This window comes from Tenrec ecaudatus, chromosome 8, assembly GCF_050624435.1.
Source record: "Tenrec ecaudatus isolate mTenEca1 chromosome 8, mTenEca1.hap1, whole genome shotgun sequence".
NCBI classification, from domain to species: Eukaryota; Metazoa; Chordata; class Mammalia; order Afrosoricida; family Tenrecidae; genus Tenrec; species Tenrec ecaudatus.
The window spans coordinates 82,079,320-82,102,231 of NC_134537.1; the positions used below are offsets into that span (position 1 = coordinate 82,079,320).

A 22,912-nucleotide genomic window follows, 5' to 3' on the forward strand; every position below is an offset into this window, starting at 1 on the left:
TGAAGGCTGGCAATCCCAGATGATGCCACAACAGAAGCCACCTGGAGACAAACGTGTGTTGTCAGGAATAAACTGTCTCTTTCAGGGCTTCAAGCACCAGTGGAGATGTCTCTTTGAGTGCCCTGTCCTCTGAGGGATAAACTGGGGAGCAAACTAAAGTCTGGGTCATTTTACTCATATATTGTCTTGAGTTGCTGCAGCCTGCCAAACACTATATTAGGTTCTGGGGCTAAATGATGAACAGAAAAGAGTGAGAATTGTTCTTCAGTTTCATCCCCCGAGGACCTTAGTGTTCACAGCCCCATCAGTTTACCAGGGGCAGTTCTTGCACCCACTCCAACATCCTTTTGATTCTAGCTCTCCTGATCCCGTGAGCTAGAAAACACCCTGTATAATATTTGTTAGATGCTGGATTTTGATTTCCAGATAGACAACATCCCAAATCTGGAACTTTCAGGGATAATTGCCTTCAGACTGGCATCTTTGGGAGACCACTTTTAGGAGTTTGAGGTTATGCCTATAGTAGTAAGGAGACTAGGGCTCGCTACCAAATATAACTCTTTCTTAAAGACATTGCCCCATTTGTGACAACATACGCTCCCCCCCTTTTTAAACGTTTTTTTGGGGTTCATACAACTCTTATCACAATCCATACATATACATACATCGATTGTGTAAAGCACATCTGTACATTCATTGCCCTCATCATTTTCAAAGCATTTGCTCTCTACTTAAGCCCTTGACATCAGGTCCTCTTTTTTTTCCCTCCCTCCCCAGTCCCCAATGAACACTTGATAATTTAGAAATTATTGTCATATCTTGCCCTGTCCAACATCTCCCTTCACCCCCTTTTCAGTTGTCCGTTCCCCAGGAGGTCACATGTAGATCCTTGTAATCGGTTCCCTCTTTCCAACCCACTCTCCCTCTACCCTCCCATTATTGCCACTCACACCCCTGGTTCTGAAGGTATCATCCGCCCTGGATTCCCTGTGCCTCCAGCACCTATATGCACCAGTGTACATCCTCTGCTCTATCCAGACTTGCAAAGTAGAATTCGGATCATGATAGTGGGAGGGGAAGCATTTAGCTCAGACGCTCCCCTTTTAATATAGAAGTCATTCCTCTATCGTCTGTCTCTCTCTAGCAGTAAACCGAGGAGAGCTGGGTGAAGGTTGGCAAGGTTAACCAGATGCCCACTTTGTACTAAATCACGGCTTTGGTAGCTGCTTCCAAAGCAGATACCACATGATTCACTTGGAGTGAGTGTTGAGCTCTAGACTCTGCTCTCGTCCTACACCCAGTGTTGTAACCAGATCATCAATTTCTGGCTGGCAGTTCAAAGAACTAAACCCTAGGCCCAGGTATACTCAAGGCTTCAGTTGGGACTCTGCATCAGATAGAAGAGTTAACCAGGGTGTTTCTGCTATTCTGGACAACACAGTTTGCTGTCTTTAAAACATCGAGGTCATTTGAGTTAGAGGTGTCAGTACCTTCTGATCATAGCTCTTGTTCTTACCTGCTCAGCAGATACCGAGTACTTTCCAGAAAGGCACTCCTTACAAGAAAGCCTTGTAGATTGTATTTAACTCTTGTTACTTGTCGCTTGGGGAAAACCTGCTTTCCCTCAGGACACATAAGAACAAAGAGCATATGGTCAGTGGGATACTCCATAGAAGTGGCCCTTGTCTTTAACAGAAGCTGGAGCCCTCTCCTCCACATCCCTATTGGCCAGGTAGCCTGCTTCCCACAGGCATTGCAAGTGCCATGGTGTGCAAAGGACAAGCTCTGCCATGCAGGAAACGCCTGCAGACCCCCAACCCTGCACAACAATTCCCCAGAGCAGAACCACTGATGTACAAAGAGGACTTAACAAAAATGTACTTTAATGTAAAAAGGCAGAAAATCCTGTATATTGTATAAGCAGAATTGTATAAACATGACAATTTTGAGAGTTTAATATTTTAAACTTAAAAAAATTCCTTGCAGATCATTGATTTTATATTGAATTAACTTCCAAGTCACCCCTCGCTTGTGGGGTGAATCTCGTGTCAAAGACTGTGTTTCAACAATATCCCAAAGGGGTTTGTCTCAGAGTTGCTTCTAGTTGCCAAAGCCTGTGAAGGAATTTGCTATTAAAAGTTTGTAATTGAAAAAAAAAGTTAATTGAAACAAAAAGCCCACATGGAAGCACACCAGCCTGTGGGATCACAAGGCATCAAAGTGATCAGGTATCAGGCATCATAGACCACCCCCCCCCAAAAAAAATAAAACACAGCATTGTGAATGAGGGAGAGTACGGAATGGGGACCCAGGGCCCATCTATGGCCAATTGCACATCCCTTTGCAGAGGGCTGAGGGGAGGAGACGAGCCAGTCAGGGTGCAGTGTAGGAATGATGAAATATATATTTTCCTCTAGTTCTTGACTGCTTCCTCCCCCTCATAATGATCCCAATTCTACCTTACATATCCCGCTGGACCGGAGGGTGTACACTGGCACAGATAGGAACTGGAAATACAGGGAATCCAGGGCAGATGAACCCCTCAGGATCAGTGGTGAGAGTGGCAATATCGGGAGGGTGGAGGGAAGGTGAGGGAGAAAGGGGGAACAGATTACAAGGTCTACATATAACCTCCTCCCTGGGGGACGGACAGAGAAGTGAGTGAGGGGAGATGTCGGATGGGGTAAGATATGACAAAATAATAATAATTTACAAATTACCAAGGGGGAGGGGGGGGGGAAGCGGGGAAGGAGGGAGAAAATGAGGAGCTGATACCAAGGGCTCAAGTAGAAAGCAGGTATTTTGAGAATGATGGCAACATGTATACAGGTGTGCTTCACCCAATTGATGTATTTATGGACTGTGATGAGTTGTATGAGCCCCTAATAAAATAAATAAAACTAAAAACAAAAATATGAAATTCCTTTAATAACACAAAAAAATAAAATTAAAGTCAAAATGATTATGAAACTTCCTCTTGGAATATAGTAGCTAAAATGAAAGGAAGAAATGATGGAGTAAAAGGGTTCAACAGAAGAGCTCAAAGGACAGCTCGAGAAGATAAATGTAGTATTATAAAGAAATGTGCAGACGAGGGCTTTGAAAGTCAAAAGGAAAGAATGCATTGAGCACACTCAAGCTCAAGAAAACTTTATATCTCAAGTTACAATACTGAAAGATCTTATGGAAAAAATATTGAAGGTTGCAGCAAGTATCAAGCAAAGATTGAAGGAAAAGTAGTCACTGTACCATAAAGAATTGGTCACTGTTCAATTATTTCAGGAGGCAGTATATGATCTTGAACCATGGTACTGAAGGAAGAAGTCAAAACTGCACTTCAGTCACTGGAGAAAAACAATGCTCCAGGAATTGATAGAATGCCAGCAAATGCCAAGAACTACGGAACACAGCTAGCTAGCTAAATGACTAGAAGAGATCCATATTTGCGCCGATTACAAAGAAAGACAATCCAATGGGATGGAAATTTATCAATATGACTAGTATCACATGTAAATAAAAATTGATGATGATAGTTCAAAAACATTTGCAGCAGTATGTTAACCAGAAGCTGCCAGAAATTCCAAGTCAGATTTGGAAGTGAACATAAAACAAGAAGTATCATTTCTGACATCAAGTGACTTTTGGCTAAAAGCCGAGACTATCAGAAAGATGTTTACTTGTGTTTTATTGACTATGCAAAGGTATTCCAAAGTGTGGGTCACAACAAACTACGGGTAATTTGTGAGGAATGGGAATTCTAGGACAGTTCACTGTGCTTGTGCGAAACCTGTACAGAGAGATATTCAAATGCAAAAAGGGAATACTTCACGGTTTAAAATGACGAAAGGTGTGCATTAGAGTTGTATCCTTTCTGCCATACTGTTCTAGCTGTATGCTGAGCAAATTAATTGGAAAGAAGCTGGATGACATGAAAAATGCAGTTTCAGGATGGAAGACAATAACTGATGCCTTTGAATTACGATGTTGGCAAAGGATATGAACTATATCAAAGAATACCAGAAAAACAAATCAGTCTGTCAAAGAGTACAACCTGAGACGGTCCTCAGATGCAAGGATAATGAAGCTTTGTCTCACATACTAGCAGTTGTTGGTCCTTGAAAAAAGAAACCACACTTGGTAGCGAGTCAGTTAAAAAGGGAAGACCCTCAGTGAGATGGATTGACACAGTGGCTCAAACAGAGCAAGGGTGGTCAGTCTGGCACAGGTCCCATTGTTTCTTCTTGTACAGAGGGTTGCTATGAGTCAGAACCAACTGAATAACACCTAACAACAATAATAGATAGCCAAGACAGTGTATATTAAAAATTAAAAGGAATAGAAAAGTCCAGAAATAGGCCTATATGAAAATGGTAAAAAGAAATGTGAAAAAGATGAAAAAGCAATTCAATGTAGGAAAAAAATAACCTTTTCACAAAATGGTGTTAGAACAATCAGAAATCTACATCTGGAAAATTGACCTAAGCCTCAAATATTTTATAAGGGTTAATTCAAAACGTATCATAGACTTACAAGCAAAACCTAAAACTACTTATATAAAAGCCCTAGAAAATCTTTTGTGATTTTGTAGAGATCTTCTGTATAATACCAAAAGCATTATCCTTAAAAGGAAAATATATATACACAATAAGTAAATAAGAGCTTGTGCTCTAAACAAAACGCTAAGACAATGAAGATGTTTGTCAGGGTCAGAAAAATATTTGTATATTACATATTTTTGATAAGCTGAGTGCAAGAAGCCAATCTCTAATTGCATGTGCTGTACATTTTTATGGCATTCTAAAAGAAAAAAAAACCAACTATGAACATGAAGAACAAATGTCAAGGGTTGGGGACCATAAAGGTGCAGCAAGAAGGAATTTTGGGGGGTAAGTTGACTGTTTTATCAAAACTCACAACTGGTATACTAAAAAGGATGGCTAAATATGTAATATACATATTAATTTTAAATATATATAAACTAGGTTAACATGTAATTTCACTCATAAATAAATTTTAGGATCACATAAAGGAACTAAATTTTGAAACAAGAAATAATTTGGGGACAAAAGATCTTCATATGCTGACATTTCTACCTAATAAGCGGCACTGTCATAGGCATGGGCAATTAGCTGCAGTCACATATATTTGGGGTCGGGGTTGAGGAAGGTGATAAGGGAACAGTGCCTAGCTTAAGGTAAAGAACTCTACCACACAGCTTGGTCTAAGAAGGAGAAGAGACTGCAATGGAGAAGTGATCTTTCATTTCCTTTGATTCTAAACTAATAAAATCAGTATCAATTTTAATGAACAAAATGAATTTTTACACCCCTTTATCCAATGGCTTCTAACTGTTGACCCAGAGTATTCTGAAAACATTCAAGGATTACTACACACTATTTTCATTATTCCTCACCAAACTCCACTGCTTTCTTGATTAATGCAGCCCACTAAATCTCAGGGCCCTTCTGTGCTTTGCAACCAACTGAGGTGGTTCTTAAGTTCACAAGTGTATTTTCTTGTGGGTGCTTATTTTTAAAGATATTTAAATAATATAATCAGTTATAACTACACAGAAAAGCTGTATCATACTATTTTAACCAATAGAAGTATAATCTTAATATTTATTTTTTAACTTTTTGCCACTTCATAATAGTTTACTTTATTCTTCAAATATAGCAGCTGTTAAAACTGTATACTCCATTTAAAACCCTGTTCAAAGTGAGAGTAATCTGAGTTCAATCAGTGTTATTAAAACATTTTAATGAGCCACCTTAGTTTTGCTTTACCTCTTCCCTACTATTATTTCAAAACATTTCTGCCCTTACTCCCTAGCTGATTGTAGTTATAGACGTCATCTACATGCTTTATTTCCATGCCCAGTGATGTAATTTTTTTGCACAGCAAATGACATCCAATTGAAAAACAAACCCATGAACGGGTAAGTAAAAATGTTTTGCTACAGAGTCATAAAAATATAAAATGTCAAGCTATTATTTCTTGGCACTTAGACCTACACACTTCTAAAGGCAGTATATTCATCCTTCTAACTCTCCACTGAAGAATCCCACTCTTCAATTTATACCACATCAAAACCAGAGTTTTAGCATACAGAAAAACTCAAAGAGTGTTCCTTTTAAGCATCCTTTGAGTTTGGGACAAAAAGGAGTCTCAGGGGTAAGATTGGGCTGTAGGCTGAGCAGGGAAAGGTTCCTCAGAGAAGTTCTCACAGGACAGCCTGTGCTGCCCGAAAAACGAGCAAATGTATTGTCATGATGGAAAACATTCTTCCATGTTACTTTCCTGGCCTTTTGCTCACCAACGCAATTTTCAATTTTCTTAAAATTTCTTCAAAATAAGCCCCTGTGAGCCTGTGTCCTTCAGGAAAAATCTATCAAAATTACCTCTATGGTGTCTCAAAAGTAACTGTCATGAACTTCTGAGCCGCCCTCTCTCCCTTGAATCTATCTGGTCTAGCAGTTTCACTTGGAAGCCAATGTTTTGTGTGAGCCTTGCTGACTGAATTTTATTGATAAACATAAGACTTGTTCCCAGTTATGATTCATTACATAACATTGTCTTCATTAGCTTGAATGGTGCTTAAAAAACTGATAGAAAGATGAGTTTGCTAACTAGTTCATCTTTGCCCCATGCTGTTAAAACCACTGAATCTGAAGTTATGCAAAGTCCCTAAACCCATGAGATGCCAACTTCAGAAGCTATCAAATCTGTAGTAATTCTACCACTTTCTGGACGTCAACCACAGCTTACTTCATTCATCAAGGTTGAAAATATTGTCTCTTGGCTCATCTTTGAACTCTTCCCAACCTTTCTTAAAGTCCTTGATCCACTCAAAACTGTTTTATGTGGGGTAGCACTCTTATAAACGTGTTGCAATGCTGTAGGTTATTTAAGAAGTGTCTATTTGTGGTGGGTTTTTTAATTTGATATTAACCTGGGTCTAAAAGTCATTTTTATCCATGGTACAAAGTATTCTTTGTTGGGAAGCACCCTATGGAAATTAAGAATTTGTCTGCAGCCATCCACTGATTACAAAAACATGTTTAAAAACATTTTATTTGGAATATACTTATGAACACAAGAACTGGAACCCTAATCACAATACTTTTTGACTTACCATGGTACAGGCTCATAAAATACATGAGCATTAGTTATCAAGGTAGTCAAATGACTGCAACAAGAAGGAAAAACAGGGAAGCAAAATCACTCATCTCAGAACAACTGAGAACTACTGCCTTATCAAAATAAACCAGGAATGGTAATATGGAGGGTCATCTTGGCTGTACCATGTAGAAGAACAATAAATGTATATGAAAAGCTTAAAAAAATCAAGTCCTTGAGTATATTGTGCTATAAGCAATCTTTTACAACATCTAAAAACATAAAAATATATTGCAATTTGGTCTTCTTCTTCCACAACTAAATAGTCAATAGTGAAAATTTATGATTAGATTTGCTTCTATTGATAAATGCCTTGATTCTTATTTCACAATTATATTACGGTTAACAGACTTATTTTTTAAAATCATTTTATTGGGGGCTCGTACAGCTCTTATCACAATCCATACATACATCCATGTGTCAAGCACATTTGTACATATGTAGCCCACATCATTTTCAAAATATTTTCTTTCTACTTGAATCCTTGGTATCAGCTCATTTTCCCACTCCCCCACCCTACCTCCCTCATGAACCCTAGATAATTTATAAATTACTATTATTTTTCACATCTTATACTGACTGATCTCTCCCTTCACACACTTTTCTGTTGTCTGTCCCCCTGGGAGGGGACTATATGTAGATCATTGTGATCGGTTCTCCCTTTTGTCCCCCACCTTCCCATTACCCTCCTGGTATTGTTGCTCTCACTATTGATCCTGAAGGGTTTATCTGTCCTGGATTCCCTGTGTTTCTAGCTCTTATCTGTACCAGTGAACTTGCTCTGGTCTAGCTGGATTTGTAAAGCAGAATTGGGGTCATGATAGTAGGGGGAGCATTAAAGAACTAGAGGACAGTTATATGTTTCACTGGTGCTATACTGCACCCTCACTAGCTCATCTCTTCCTTGTGACCCCTCTGTAAGGGGCTGTCCAATTGTCTACCGATGGGCTTTGGGTCTCCACTCTACACTCCCCCTCTTTCACATTGATATGATTTTTTGTTCTGGCTCTTTGATGCCTGATACCTGATCCCATCGACACCTCATGATCACACAGGCTGGCGTGCTTCTTCCATGTGGGCTTGGTTGCTTCTCAGCTAGATGGCAGCTTGTTTATCTTCATGCCTTTAAGACCCCAGATGCCATATCTTTTGATAGCCAGGCACCGGCAGCTTTCTTCATCACATTTGCTATGCACTCATTTTGTCTTCAGTGATCGTGTTGGGAAAGCAAACATCACAGAATGCCAGACTATTAGAACAAAGTGTTCTTGCATTGAGAGGGTACTTGAGTAGAGGCCCAATGTCTGTCTGCTACCTTAATACTCAACATATAAATATAAGTACATAGATCTATTTCCCTGTAATTATGTATAGATTCACATACCATATGTACATGCCTGTATTGAGATCTTTATAAACGTAACACTTATTTTTAACTCCTTTTTATAAAATAAGTATAAATTCTATAAAATAGTGGAACAATTGATTGAATAGTGATTTATAAAGATGGCGACTTTACTCAAACAAATTTCTGCATGTTGGGTAGAAATGGTAGTATTTTAGAATTATTATTGACCAAAAGGTTGGATATTTAGGCCTGCCCAGAAGTGTTTTTGGAAGAAAGGCTTAAGATCAATTTCTCAGAAATCAGACATTGACACTCCTATGAACCAGTTTCTATTCTGACACTTCATGGCAACTAGCTCACTAAAATATATTATGAAATATAATCTCCACTGTTTCTTTTTACATTTTGTTCAATAGTGGCTATTAAACTAAATCAAACCAGCTGCTATCAAGTTGATTCTGCCTTATAACAACTCAACCCAGTGGAGCAGAGAATTCAAAGGTTACGATTTAAAAAAAAATTTTATTGGCACCTAATGAACATATCATACAATTCAATAGTTAAATCATTCACAATCATATCAAGAAGAATTGTACAATAATTACAATCAATTTTAGAACACACGTTCCCCCCCATGGTTAAATCGCCTTTAAAATGAGTTGCATAAACACAATCAGTTCTAGTGCTCCCTGCCCACTCCTGCCTTCATTGTTTCCTCCTGAAATCCCCTTTCCCTCCCTACCACCCCACTCCTACAAACCTTTGCATCAGTTATTAACACTATTCATCCATTCCTGTGCTTCACAAACTGGGAAAACAAACAGAAACAATAAATAACAAAATTGAAATAAATTGGTAAGCATAAGATAAAAATACAAATCATGAGTAAGGTACAGAGCCCTGCTCTCCTCCCCAGAAAAATGTAACACAGAGGACAGCACTGAAGATATAGCACGGGGAGAGCAGCAGGTTTGTACAGAGCACAGGGGTGCAAACTAAGAGGGAGAGTGGGGGGCAGGGAAGAGAGAAGAAGAGAGAACCTTCTCATGGTCCACCAAGCCCCAGGTAAGTCATCTCTGCTTAGAATAGCCAATGTACAGAGAGGACCATAGGGCTGGCCCCACCACCAACAGAAAGTTCCCTCACTGACCTGTAGCTCTATGGGGACAGCAATGGATACACTGAGCAGAAAGTGTGCCCAGTCTGCCCCACGCACAGGTTTTCATAATTTTAGCTCTGATACTTTTCCCTTCGTCATATTTGAATTCTGTTATTGTCATCCTTGGATCACACAGCTAGTGTGTTTCTTCCATATGGACTTAGCTGACTCCTAGCTTAGATGGTTGCTTGTTTTGAATATGTCTTTATGACCCCAGACATTATTCTGATTGATAGGTGAGCACCATCTGCTTTCTTCACTACACTTTGCTGTAGAGCACCCTTATCTTCAATGATCATTTCATGAAGGTGAATATCAATCAGGGCCATGTGACCAGAACTAACTGTTCTTGGATGGGAGCTAGAGCTAAGGAGGAGCCCAGAATCCATCTTCATGTCCATGGATATGCACAATTCTGGTTTACTTTAGCAGGCATAATTATGACAAAATCAAAACCCCACAAGACCAATATACCAATAACCAACAAACCAACCAAACAAGCAGGGGAAAAAAAGGAAATAAAAGCTAAAGGCAAGTAAACACAAATCCCATAGAAACAAGCAAAAAAGTATAACATTATCAATCATCCCCCCGGGGTATAAGGTGACTGCATTTATAACACCTTCAATTTTCCCAATGACAGAGCCCTCCAGACACTGTTGATATGAGGAGTCTGTGTGAGTACATTTCCACCTTGAACCACAACTCATGAGTTGTTGCTCTACACAGTTTGAGATCCCATTCGACTGTGCTGTTTACTCTTAAGCATGGAGATTAGTGCCAGGGAGACCTTCCTAGATCAAGTCTTCCAAGTGCAGACCCCTGCCCAGCAGATGGAAAACTGTCATGTCAGGACACCTAACAAGCTGGGGCTTCCTCCCAAGGTTCAATCAACACCACTTCCACAGTCCCGGGTCAGCACTCTATGCTTCCTCTCCCACCCAAGTACCCCAGACCAAGGGTGCAGGCAACTTTAAAGCAGGGCTTAGGTCCTTCAGCTAGGCCTTTATGTTAAGTCCTTCTGGTGTAGCCCCTGTGTTATACCATGCTACCTGCAAGGTCAGTTTCCATGATCATCATAGTGTTTAGTCCATAGTGTGGTTCACCAAAGGTTGGGTAAAAACATATTCCTAGTGCCTACCCAGGAACATAAAATCTGGCCGATTGTCCCTCTAGGTTCCCTACCATCACAGTTTAGCATACTCACCAACAGAACTATCAGCATCTTCTCCAAAATGCAGAAGGTCCCCTCCCCTGGTTTCAGTTTGATTTTCAGTCAAGATGCTCCTTCCATTCCTGTGGGGCCCCATTGATTTCCCCCAGCCTTATCTCGATGCTGTATAGACGCAAATGTATGGTCATCTCCCATATCTCCCATCTTGAAAGAGTGACCCCAGGCAATGTCCTGTAAGTTGGCTCTTGTGAAGTGCACAAAAGGGAGGTGATGTGTGGTTCTTGGCCTGTCAGTAGATAGCCTTCTCAACTTTCGTTCAGGAATTGGTTCCTAAGATTTAATTGGTGTTTCTTCTTACTTGTCCTTTTGTGATTGATTTACTTCATTCAGCATAATGGTTTCCAGGTCCTTCCATGGCATGCAGTGATTCAAGCTTTCATCACTGTTTTTAGGGATGCACAGTATTCCATTGTGTATATGTACCATAGTTTCTTTATACTTTCTTTCTCACTGTTGGGCATTTGGGCTGCTTCCAGCTTTTGCTTCTGGGGTCCTGGTTTACAACTGCCGGCACTAGCACCATGACAGGCCGTATAAAACCAAAGTCTGGGGCAGGCTTAAGCTCTAATTTCAGATTCCTGGACACTGAGGTAATTCTGTCAGAAAAGGCATCACCTGTCCCTGACTGACCAGTAAGGACCAGTGACCACCAACCCCAATTGACCAGTCAAGAAAATACGTGCGGAACTACTCGCCAACCACCACTGAACAACGCTGATGCCAGAAGTTTTCTCCAATAAGTTTAAAGAACAGCAATACTGGACTGCCCCCGGTCCCTAGCCCCATAAAAGCCCAGGGAACAAAGAACTTGGGGCTGATTCCCTTTTGGACACTGGGTCTCACTACGCTGGGCAGTGAAGGGAAGAAAGCCCTAGCTCGAGCTAGACAAGATATAAACTCCTTTTGCCATATTTACATCTCAACTGGTCATAATTCTTCCGTGTGCCCAAGGCAAGCTCCCGTTCCTTTCCCCAATCCAAGATGCTACTGTGAACTGTGCTGCTAAAAACATGGGAGAGCATACTTCAACTCACGTTTGTCTCTTATTTCTTTAGGGTAGATGCCTAATAATGGTAATTCTGGATCATATGGGATTTCAATTCCTAGTTACTTATCACCACATCGTTTTCCACAATGGCTGTATGTATTTACAAGTTCACCAGCACTGTATATGGGTTCCAATCTCTCCACAACCTGCCAGCATTTGTTTTCGATTTTTTTTTTAATTTGGGATAGTACTGTGGATATAAAGTGGTAGGTTTTGCAATGTGGTTTTAATTTGCACTTCCCTGATGGCTAGTGATCATGAGCATTTTTTTCATGTGTTTGTTAGCCATTTGTACTTCATTTTTGGTGAACTGTCTGTTCATATCTATTTCCCATTTCTTAATTGGGTGGCTGCAATCCTTATGAAAGCAGACAGCCACATCTTTCTCCCACAGAATGGCTGGTAGGTTCAAACTCCTAACTTTTCGACTGGCAGTCAAGCACTTTAACTACTGCACCATCAGTATTTCGAAGGTGGCTACTACAAATATTTCAGTTTACACAAAAGAATTCCACTGTATTTTCTCTTCAGAACGGATTTTTTTTTAAGTAGAGAACGCCAAGTTAAAATAATGCAACATAAAAGCAAAACAGATTAATAATGACATCTTGAAGCCTCTGGAACAATTTTGCCCTAACCCTATATTACCATTGGATTTTCCATGTAAGTAAAGCAACAAATTGCCTGAACAGTCGTCTTGGTTATCTAGCAATGCTACCACAGAAATTACACATGTGGATGGCTTTAACAAGCATGTTAATTTCTCACAAGTTATGGACTAGGAGCCAGATTTCAAGGTGGTGCCATTAGGTAAGGTTAGCAGTGCAAACCTATCAATCCATAGTAGTAGGTTTGGATTTTAGTCATAGGTAGAAGGTTTTGTGGCTTTTGACTCTGGAGGATGGTCCTTGTGTCTTCTGAGCTTTTTGCTCCTGGCCAAAAGCTTATGGCCTTACAACTCATGCTGCTTGGCATCTCTCCCACCCCACCCCCTCCTCTCATCTCTGTTCTGCTGGATTGCTTATTCTCTTTAATACCTCAACAGAGATTAACTCAAAATACACCCCACACTAATCATGCCTCAAGAACATAATCACTTTGCAAATCTTATTACAACCACAGACATTGACGTTAGGACTTGCAATACACAAGGGGACAAAATTCAACCCTTAAGAGTACTTTAAATACATTAGGTTGGGCAAGTTTTATTATTTTACAACCATAAGTATCCTACTCATATATTCTCACTCACTCACTGCCATTAAGTCAATGAGAACTCCTAGCAACCCTATGAGACAGGGCAGAACTGCCCCTGTGAGTTTCTGAAACTGTACTGTTAGCGGAAGTAAAAGTTCAATCTTTCTCTCATGGACTGGCTGGTATTTCATACTGCTGACTTTTCAGAATGCAGTAGTGTAACCACGACACCAACAAGGCTCTTTACTCATATATCCTAATGCAGCATTATTTCTTTTATCACCACTTTTAAAGAAATATAAAGATGTATTCTGTAAATTTTTTATGTTTAGTTGTTTCAAATAAAGAACATGTTAGTTTTTCTAATGTACTACAGATTTCCATGATAGGTATTAAAGTGAAGCATTGTTTTCAAGTAAAGTAGAATAAACTTTAAGTCAATAAGCAGATTCTTACTAAAAGAAAGAGAAAAATTCTAACTAAACTAAAAACCACATATTCAGTTATCAACTCAAATGTTTCTCAAGCTCTTACTTAGGCTAGGGATATCAAATACACTGCCGCATCAACTGTCATGGCTGCATGTACAAGGCTGTAAGTCCGAAAATGCTAGGCTGCTTTAGATGCACATGTTTGTCACGCTCAAGGCCAAAAGTAAGACATGTGTTCACATATTTGTTCCTCCATAGCTAAATGAGAGAATGATTAGTACGTTGAATTTAGATTAATAAGTTGAATTTCACATTGACCATGCATGAATACTTTGTAGATTTAGTCCCATAATTAGTTTCATCCTTAAATACCTACACATAGGTTTTACTATATACATCCCAATCATTTTTCTAATATCCTATTGACCATTTAGGCTTATGTAACTCTAATCTACTAAAACACAGTTATTGAGTCAATTCTAGTTCACACCAAGCCTACATACAGAGCAGAGTAGAATTCTTCCTTAAGGTTTCTGAGGCAACAAAAAAAAACCCACCACCCTTTCTTTTGGACATACACATTGCTGTAGGCTATATGACCCTCCTTGAGAGAATCATGGAGACTGGTAGGTTTCCCAGGCTAACTGTGAAGGAGGGTTACCTTTGGGAAAATAGGGATGCTGTTATCAGAAAGAGCCCTGGTAGCACAGCAGTGTAACCCTTGGCTATGTGCAGGTTAGCTTCACAAGCATCTGCTTTGCTCCAGACCCCATGAACCATTCCAGGGGAGAGAGTTAAGACCGTCTGTTTTTTTAAAGATGACAGTGCCGGGAACCCTAAGGGGCAGTTCTAATCTGTCCTGAATCGTTTCTATCTCTGAGACAAATTTTTATGGGCACAGACCACTGATCTTTCTAGAGACATTTCAAACTGGTTAATCTAGGTCACTCACCTGTCTCAAGTATTGTACTAATTTACAAGCAGGCTGTCTCTCTTTAAAGGATCACAGAGTCTCTTACTAGTCATTCAACGAATAAGGACTGAATATTTGCTGTGTATCGATCACCATGCAGATGCTATATAAATGTGCAGCACACACATTTTAAATACTTCTACCCACAGCTCTACCATTGTGGAGTTTACAGTCGAGCGAAAAAGATGAAAATTACCATATGTTGTGATGAGCATTAGGATAGGGAAAGTAGAGAATATTCCAGAAAAATACAAGGCAGTAATAGTCTAGGACAGGGATGGGAAACATCGGGCCTTCATCAATACCAACTAACATCACATGGCTGACCCAAGAGGAGCAGTTCTGGCCATTACATTAGAAGTGAGTTAATTAGATGTTTGGTCAAGTATCACTCACTCACTCTCACTGCCACGGAGTTGAATCTCACTCAGTGACTCTGGAAGACAGAGTAGAACTGTCCCTGTGGGTTTCCAAGTTGATTGTATGGTCTGCAAATGATGCTATAAATATCCAAATGGCCTTTAGTAGAAAAAAGAGGTTCCCCATCCCTGGTCTAGGGGATTATACTTAAATTGAGAAGTGAAGAATTAATGGATGTTGTAAGGAGCTCTGGTGGCACAGAGGTTAAGTGCTCAAAATTAGCAGTCACTCCTAGAGAGAAAAATGAAGCCATGTACTTTTGTACAGTCTCAGGGTCGCAATGAGTCAGAATCAACGTGATAGCAGTGGATTTGATTTTAGAGTGTGATAATGATGTGCTTGGCAGCTAATCAAAAGGTGGGAGGCTTGAGTCCACCCAAAGAACCTCCAGAGAAAGACCTGAAGATCTCTTTCCAACAAACTCGGCCTTTGAAAACCCTAACGAGCACTGTTCTACTGAGACATAAATGGGGTTCCCATTATGTCAACTCCAGGGCAACTGTTGCTGGTTGCCAGGTGGAGAAGGAAGAAAAGGGATAGTGAAGATAAGGTGAGATGGAGAATTGTCTTCCTCAGGGCAAACAACATGCAGGACAACTGAGAAATGGAAAGAGCTTCAATACAGCTATAACATCAGGTTAAGAAGGAAATCACAAAGAAAGAACACAAGAAACAAGTGGGTACAAATATCATAGGGACTCACATAAAGCATATGAAATAGTCTGTATGATTCTCTCTACAGGGCAATGGTTTAGTACTGAAAGATTTAAGGAGTAACACTACCTATTAGGTATGCTGTGAGGAAAGAGGGCAAGCTCAGTGCCAGGGCATACTATTAAGAAGCTTACAATAATCTTTCCAGGTCATCTTGATTTGCACCAGAGCAACTATAGAAGGGGAGAGAAATGGTAAAATTCAGGAAAGATGTAGGAAACAGAGCTCTAGAAGACAGTGTGGAAGATAACATAATCCCCAGGTTTCTGTCTTGAATAGATCAATTGGCTGTGGCACTTTCAGCAAAACATAACAAATGAAGAAGAGATCATCTGAATTTGACTCCAGAAATCGTGATTTAGAGGCACTTTTGACAAATCCAGGAAGAAATGTATGGTTGGATGATAAAGTTCCCTCTTGCGTTCATGGGAGGAGTCTAAGATGTTTTAGGTTATAGGCGCAAACGTTCTTGCCTATAGAGTATGCGCAGATAAGAAGTTCCAAAGCAGAGCTTTGAAAACCAGGGTTATTTATTGGAGGGAAAGACAACGACTCCCAAAAGACAGGACTATGAAAGAAGCCAAGCCAAAAAGAGAGGGAAAATCCAAGGGAATAAAGTGCTTCAAAAAAGGATATGCATTGACCAAAACTGCTGACAAAGCAAACTGTTGTTATTAGGCATTGAGATGTAGTCAATTAACATAGCCCTTCTCGCCGGAAGTGGAGCCCTGGTTGTGCAAAGTTTAGGCATTGGGCTGCTATCTCCCAACGTCCACAGCCGCTCTGAGGGAGATACAGGGGCTTTCTATTCTAGGAAACAGTTACAGCCTCGGAAACTCATAGAGGCAGTTCTATCCTGTTCTCTAGGGTTACTGAGTCGACATCAACTTGAAAGCAGTGAATCTGTTTGTTTTCTAACCATCATTCTTTATGTGAATTTTAATTCTGGGCTCTATGCCTGTGGTTATAATCTCATTTTGCAGGGAGTTCTCTGTTACAGGATTTATGTGGGGTCTACCTTTAGACTCTAGTTTAGTAGAGGGAGGAGACTTGGGGGCTTAGTGGTTAAATCTTGCACTGCTAACCTTAAGGTCAGCAGCTCAAAACTGCCAGCCACTCCAAGGGAGAAAGATGAGGCTTTCTACTTTTATAAACAGGTACAGACTCAGAAATGTTTAGGTGCAGCTCTACCCTGTACTATGTAGAGCCATTAGGACTCAAAATTGACTTGAAGGCCCTAAGTTTGGTTTTCAGTAAAGGTTGTGGCTTATCACCATCCTTTGTTTTCCGAGGAGGAAGATGGTTTGCACTGAAAACAAGGAAGACCCTACATGGGATGGGCACATTGGCTACAACAAGGGGCTCAAAAAAACAAAACAAAAAAACACGGGGCTCAAACATAAGATCAATTGTGAAGATGGCTGAGGTCTGGGCAGAGTTCTGTTCAGTTGTACATAGGGTTGCTGTGAGTTGGAACCAACTCAACAATAACAACACAGTCCACCAGAAAACCAAAACCACAATTCCATATAAGAGCCAACTCTGAAGCAAGAACAAAGAGAGCAATCCCAGGACCATCTGAAGAAGAGCACATTAGAGTTCTCTGAAGGGGTGGAGAGACTTTGGGACAGAGTAACAAAACAGGGCAGAAACCAAGGCAAGAAAGCCACGAGAGCAGCATAGAGACTGGGACTGTGAGGCAGAGAAGCATGAGCTTCCTGGCACATGGAAAGTGAGGCCAAGGGGCCATGTGGCTAAGAGACTGATGAGGAGAAAGAGACTTGGTTGCTGGCTGACGAGAGGTGGTATTGTGTATCAATGACTGTATATCTACTGTTTACTGATCCCGACTTTGGTAACCTATTAACGCCCTTAATGAACTCCCTAAATCCCATATTGTCTGTAGGTTCTGTGTAGCTATTGCAACAAATTATGGCACCCAGCAGAGATGTAGAGCAGCATGGGAGGAATGGTTGGTGTCAGAATAGGTCAAGAAAGATAGGACATGACCTTGCCTCAGGACAATGTCAGAAGAGATCAGGCACCACTGGCTGTCATTTCCCACTCATAATGACTAGAACAAAACACTGCCAGCCCTTGCACCAACCTCACAATTGATGCTGTGTTTGAGTCCATGGTGGAATTTTTATTTAACGTTGACCTGCAGCCTGTAGGAGGAAATGGCATTTTACTGAAAAGGATGACACAGCACTCGGAAAACAAGAATACGCTATCTCTGCCTCTGCCAACAGTGTGAATTAGCTATTCCAAACTGCTATTTTATAAAATGAATACAGACATTTTTGACTCAAAAAATGGAATACTCAAATAAAAGTACCTATATATACTCGTGTATATGACGAGTTTTTCAGCATTTTATACAGTTTCTGTGGTAAAATTAAGTGCCTTGGCTGAGATTCAAGTGAGCTTATATTTGAATATATACAGCAATACTCAGACAAACCACTTTTTACACGCACTAGTATATACGGTAATACTGACAAACCACTTTCTACACACACACACACAAAACACAAGTTCTCCACAATGAATAACTAAGCTCCAATAAGGCAAACACTGGCAAATAAGAAGTAGTTGCAACTAGTTAAATTTTAGTCTCCTACAAAAACTACAGTCCAAAGATCTAGACTGCTCACTTAACTATATTCTCTAATAGTTTTCTTTAACATTTATCCCTGAAAGACTGATTTGATAAGAGAAGGACATTCAGCTCTCCTCTACTCCCATAGGAAAGAATGAGAAGTACAGGGGGAGCAGGGAGGGAGGGGGAATGAGGAGCTGATGACAGTGGCTTACGTGGAGAGCAAATGTTTTGAGGATGAGGGTAAAGAATGCACAAATGTGCTTTATACAATTGATGTATGTATGGATTGTGATAAGAGTTGTATGAGCCCCCAATAAATTTTTTTTTAAAGAATGATAAATACATAGAAAGCACTACATGTCATGGATTAGCGGCCACTTTGAGAAACCTACAGCAGTGGAAAGAAACTAGCCAACCAACCCTCAGGGATGAAACAGCAGTACGTAAACATCAGACAATTTCCTGTCTGTCTCAAAGGTGCCTTCCAAATCATACACCTCAGCTATCAAATGTCTCAAAAGTAATGTAAGCATTTCATCTGAAATGGAGCTAGAGTTCACATTTGGGTGGGGGGAGGGGGCTTTTAAAAGTTAATAGGTCTTTCATTTAGTTTGTGGACAATCTTATCGAAAACAGATTAGAAAAGGGAAAACCTAAGTTAGAAACATAAAAATCATGTTAACAGGTCTAGGAAAGTAAATTTAAAAAAACTGTAGCATAAATTAGGCCTTAACCTCACTAGTATTACTCTTTTATTTTAGGGGTAGGGGGAATCACAAAGGGGCTTCAAACAATTCCATTACCTTTTAATTCCATTTTTTCCATTAACTTTGTGGAGGTCCCACACATAGAAACGACACCAGCAGAAAACATTATCATTTTTCATAAAGCAAGACACTTTAAAGCCTGCAATTAATTCTTCGCACTTGAAGATGCTAACAAATGCAACTCTTAGGCAAGTGTGTTAAAGTGTGCCCCATCTATGCTAAAGAATGCTTGTTTGGCACAGCTAAAGTATAGGGTAAAGGAGGGCAGGGAGTGCTGAAACGTGAGTCAAAGTAAAAACATAAAATTTCTGTCATGAAGTGATAATTATAATAGTTAACACTTATGATATGCCAAGAGCTCTTCAGGACTCAACAGCATTCTGAGGGCTTGCAATAATTCCATGAATAGGTACTATTTTTAATCCCCATCAGATTGGAGGAATGACTAATTAACAACCTGCGATATGCAGATGACACCTGTCTTGCTGAAAGTGAGGAGGGCTTGAAATAGGCACTATATGTTCACACACACAGAAGTAACATGCACACACAATGTATGTAGACATCATTGGAACTTAATATGTGGGGGTTGTTTAAAAAATGCACAAGTGTTATAAAAAAAGACTACAGCCCTCAGCATAGATTACACTTTCACATAAAACAAATATTCTCACAGTGGACCTGTCAGCAGCACCTTGATAAGCAGAGAAAAAATTGACACTGCCAAAGATTTCAGTTCACTTGGATCCATAATCAATGCCCATGCAATAGCAGTCAGGAAATCGGATGAGGCATACACTCAGCAAACCTGCTGCAAAAGCCCTCTTTTAAATGTTGAAAACAAGGAGGTCATATTGAGGAGAAGGTCCACCTGGCTCAAGCCATGGTGTTTTTAATCACGTCATATACATATGAAAGCTGCATAACTGTGAGACTGTGGTGGTGTTGGCATCATGGGAGAATGAATAATTTGTTTTAGAATGCTCCTTAGACTTGAACGTGAGGTTTGCAAGACTTTATCTTGCTTTCTTTAGAGGTTATCTGGAGGGCCCAGTTCCTAGAGAAGGGCATTATGTTTGATAGAGGATCAGCAAAAAAGGAGACCCCTTCAGTGGGATAGAGTGGTAAGATTCCCAGCGACTGCGAGGATGGGCTCAAGCATATGGACAAATGTGAGCATGGCACAGGACTGGGCAACACTTCATTCTGTTGCACACAGAGCTGCCAGGAGTCAGAAGCCACTTGACAACAACTAACACCAGCAGCAGCATAAAGAACCCAAAGCATTATAAAGTCTTGTAACATTCCAAGGTCAGATACTAATTCTATTAAATAGATACCACCTTTAATCCCACCCTACAGATAAACTGAGTCAAGCAGAGGAAATGACTTGTTCAAGGTCATCTAGACAGTAAGTGGCAAAGCCAGGATTTGGACACACAAGGTGTGGTGCAATGAATTGCTTTACAATGGCCTCTCTAGTCATGGTCCTGAACTGCCACAGATTGACTGACTGGAGTTATGCAAATTGAGTGACTTACAGTCCACCGAGGGGATTGGTCAGTTCATGGTCCTGCTGGGAGTCCCTTGGCTTAAAATTGACAAGGGGTAGGCTTCAATAAAGACCCAACCCACAAAAGTGTGAGGGGGCCTAGTAACTACCATCAAGAAGAATCTAGCTAAAATAATCTTTAGACATTAAACCAAAATACCCCTGAAATCTTAAAACCAGACAATAGTTCAGTTTCGTTAAAAAAGACGATCTCCTATGAGTATTATGTGCTTTTAAGATGTCCAGATTAATACCAGCAACTCACAATATTAAATAGGAAACCTGAAGGGCAGTTGAGTTTATAGGAATAGTGGAAGAATTCAGAAAGAGGGAGCTAGAATTGTTGCACAACTCGAAGAATGTCACTGAATTGTACATGTATAAACTAGTATGTGTTTTGCTGTGCATATTCTGACTAAGAAATAAATGCATACATGTATGTGTGCACTCATGTGTACAAGAGTCTGGAGTGAACAGCACCCTTTGGACCAAGTACCTGGAGTCTCTGTGCTTAGAACCTAATAACCAGTAGCAGATTCAGAATAGCTGTAAAAATGTACATGGTTCAGGACAGTAAGCAAAATGGTTCAGGATAGTAGATCAAGCTACATGCTTTCAGGTGCAAAACAAGAAAGGCCTGGCAAGTGCTCTGTGCAGAGGTTGCATCACTTCATCCCACCTCTCCCTCCACCCGCCATCACTCCCACCAGACACTGGTTCAGGTATCATAGTAGTAAGAGTCTCTGAGGTTGGTGGGACTCAACAGAAGTTTAGACCAGCCCAGCAGCAGAGGCTCGGGAGATTTTATGCAGGTCTTCTTGCTAGTGAAGTCCAGTGGCGGAGCAGATGTCTGAGGCAGCATGGAAGCAGTCAGTGGGAGCAGAGACACGAACACATCACCTGATCTGAACCACAGTATGCCTGCCCAGTGACATAAAAATGGCCATGGGTAACTTGGGAGGGGATAGGGAGCGAGGGGTGGGGAGTTGCAGGGGGGTGTTCCTTTCTGGGAGCTTCTGTTATTGGTTTGTTCTTTGCTTTCTATAAATAATAACTTTCACTTTTCCAATACATGTATCTTGTGGATCTAGCTCTATCAAAATAAAAGTAGTAGCCATAGAATGGCTGATGCCTGTGGATGCATGTGCTTCATTCCTAGTAGCCTTACTGCTGAATGCAAGTTTGAGACACAGACTATCTGCATGTACAATGCAAAAAAAATGGACAAAAGTATACAGGTGGGATAAGAACTTGGATTTAAAATTTGAAAGACTAGGGAGCTACTGAAGGAATGGGCAAAACAGTAGCTGATAATAAAATATGTCCTTTATTTTAAGCAACATCCTTCAGCTACAAAAGTAGAATGACTAAGACAAACAAACCAGAAAGATTAGTTAAGATCAGACTGATAGTAAACCAGAACAGCAATAAAATGAAAAGAAGACAATGGATATAAAAGGTGAAAAATCACCTGAGCTTCATAATTTGACTGGAACAGTTAGGATGATTCCAAGGCTTGAAACACAAGGCCCAACCAAACACCTTCACATTTTAATACTACTATTTTATGCAAACTTTAAAGCACATACAGTTTTTAATCATACTCAGTTTAGTAATAGTCACATTAAAATTATTGTCAGATTTACACAGATCTAAATAGAGGCATGTACATACGTAAATATATTTATATATGATGAGGAAATAGATCTATGTGCATATATTTATAGATTTAGTATTAAGGTAGCAGATGGACATTGGGCTCCACTGAAGTACTCCCTCAACACAAGAACAGGTTCTATTAACCTGGCATTCCATGATGCTCACTTTCCTAACACAATCGCTGAATACAAAGCGGGTACATAAGCAAATGTGGTGAAGAAAGCTGATGGTGGCCGGCTATCAAAAGATATAGTATCTGGGGTCTTAAAGCTTGAAGATATACAAGCAGCCATCTAGCTGAGAAGCAACAAAGTCCACATGGAAGAAGCACACCAGTCTGTGTGATCACAAGGTGTCGATAGGATCAGGTATCAGGCAACAAAGACCCAGAACAAAAAACTGTAACACTGTGAATGAGGGGGAGTATGGAGTGGAGACCCAAAGTACATCTGTAGGCAACTGGACTTCCCCTTACAGAAGGGTCACAGGGAGAGAGGAGATGAGCCAGCCAGGGTGCAGTATAGCACTGATGAAACATACAATTTTCCTCTAGTTCTTTAATGCTTCCCCCACCCACTATCATGACACCAATTCTACCTTACAAATCTTGCTAGACCAGAGCATGT

General features: G+C 40.3%; 1 protein-coding gene across 11 annotated transcripts in view; it reads right to left on the reverse strand.

Annotated features, from left to right (window-relative positions):
• The window catches only part of HMBOX1 (homeobox containing 1), a 193,228-nt gene that overhangs the window by 165,694 nt on the left and 4,622 nt on the right, over window positions 1-22,912 (reverse strand). The gene's annotated exons all lie outside the window — the stretch shown is intronic.